Source organism: Octopus bimaculoides, chromosome 9, assembly GCF_001194135.2.
Source record: "Octopus bimaculoides isolate UCB-OBI-ISO-001 chromosome 9, ASM119413v2, whole genome shotgun sequence".
NCBI lineage: Eukaryota > Metazoa > Mollusca > Cephalopoda > Octopoda > Octopodidae > Octopus > Octopus bimaculoides.
The window spans coordinates 8,069,004-8,071,060 of record NC_068989.1 but is presented as its reverse complement, the minus strand read 5'-3'; the positions used below and the strand labels follow the sequence as shown (position 1 = coordinate 8,071,060).

Here is a 2,057-nt window from a genome sequence, read left to right as displayed (position 1 = left end):
TATATATATATATATATATATATATATTGTATATCATATATTATATTAATGCTTTTTGTACCTCCATACAAACAGGAAGAAATTTTTAAAAATTCAAATTACTGGACAAAGGAATTACTGTTACTGTACTGGTCTAGAGAACTTTACCTTCTTCTGCTTCACCTAGCTTCCTTGTATTCAGACACTACGATACGAACTTGACCGTTAATGCAATTCTAAAAACAATTACTGACATAACTGTAAAATTATTTGGTTACTCCGATCCTTGTTACTATTATATTAACCGTTGTCACATATCTACAATTAAAAAGTTAGAAATATTAATCTTTCCTAATCTTTGCTTCACCATAATTCCGAATTCCGTCTCAATCGGTGCATCTACTCATCCTATGATACTCAAACATTTTGAACACCCATTTTTAAATATTACTAACCTCTGAGAGTAACGTCCCCTTTTAACGCTCTTTACAGTCTTTCTCCAGAGATTACAACTCTTCACTGGAAATTGTACGTCTTTTACCTTCTTTATTTATTATATTCCATTTCACGATGTTTTTCATCCATATTTTATCGACAATCAATTTTCATTTATATCTCTTTTTGTTTTCTGTATAAACCCACGCTAAGCCTTTCCTACTTTCTACATATTAATCTCGTCTTCTTTTAAATTTGTTCTGCTTGCCATCATATTAACTTTTTCATCCATATCCCTACAAATTTTCCCAAGCCAGCTTAACCATTTGTTTCCTTCTCTCGCTCTTTCATTTCGCCATATAGGAACAACTTTTTCGGAGATAGTGTCATTAATTACAATTTGAAAATTTGAAAAACGAAATATTAAACATTTGTAATACTAATTGTTTTTAAACACATTCATCTTAAGTAGTAAGATATATTATTATATGATATAGCAGCAGTATGTTTAAACAAAGCGTCGTACAATACGTTACTCAGTATCTGGGGCTCTATAAAATGTAAGCAGTTATCCGTTTGTAAATGTGTGTGTGTGTGTGTGTGTGCGCGCGCGCTCGTGTAATTCGTTTCCATTCGGAGAGCTTGTCGTGGTCGCTATTTTACATTCCTTGTTACCAAAATACAGTGCCGGATATTTGTAGACATATTTTAGTGAGCAATCAGCGGAAGGTAAGTTAGCTTTAGGTTAAGCAGCATGCGATGCGCCAATTTTTAACTGCTTCATTTCTTCGACAGAATTATCAACAGCATCGACGTGTCAGATTCCAGTCTGATACCGGAAACTAAAGACGTTCTGTGTTCGTGGCATCAGCCACCAACCACAATGATTCGGATATCGACAGCTACTTAAATATGGCTGGATCCCTATGTTTAGGGTCGGTAATAATGGCGAGGATGTATCATTCGCAACCATGTTAGAAAAATATTTCCAAAAATCAGATGGGGTCAGGACGGCAGAACTCATCTAACTGGTCTAGAATATGGTCAATGACAATCCTTATGAGCCCGAGATGACCATTATTAAGCAGTTCGGCACAACAGAATCCATGCAACATGTGTTGCGTGAGGACACCAGATACAAGTCTTGTGTAGCAATAAAAATAAGGAAGATTATGTGCAGCAACATCCGGGAGAACCCCGCCATCATATGACAACAAACATCATGTGAACTCACAGATCCCTTGATTTCAACCCGCTGGGCTGCATCAGCTGAAGCGTCGTCGGACAGGTTGGCAGCCTCTCTGTACCAAGGAATCGTTATGGTTTGTTGTAGTGAGAAGCATGGATAGGGGTCAAAACTGAACTTGTAATTCAGTCCTTTTTGTGGCCTCATCATGTCCGCAATTGAGGCCACGTCAGTTTGGTTGTGCACCATGTTTGTTCAGGGACCCACTTGTTATTTTTCTGGGAGTATTCTTGTTCAGTGTTTTTGCTTTTCTTCTGTTTTATATGTATCTTCCTCGGTTGCCTGATGCACTATATATATATATATATATATGTATATATATATATATATACATATATATATATGTGTGTGTGTGTGTGTGTGTATGTATATTTATATATATATATATATATATATA

The 2,057-nt window shown here is 35.8% G+C and overlaps 1 protein-coding gene across 1 annotated transcript in view; it reads left to right on the top strand.

Moving 5' to 3' along the window:
• Positions 1-475: 475 nt before the first annotated feature.
• The window catches only part of LOC106868141 (uncharacterized), a 30,705-nt gene continuing 29,123 nt past the window's right edge, over positions 476-2,057 (top strand). The window contains exon 1 of the mRNA XM_014913271.2: positions 476-507. The gene's annotated coding sequence lies outside the window, so the exon portion shown is untranslated. The remainder of the gene's footprint in view (positions 508-2,057) is intronic.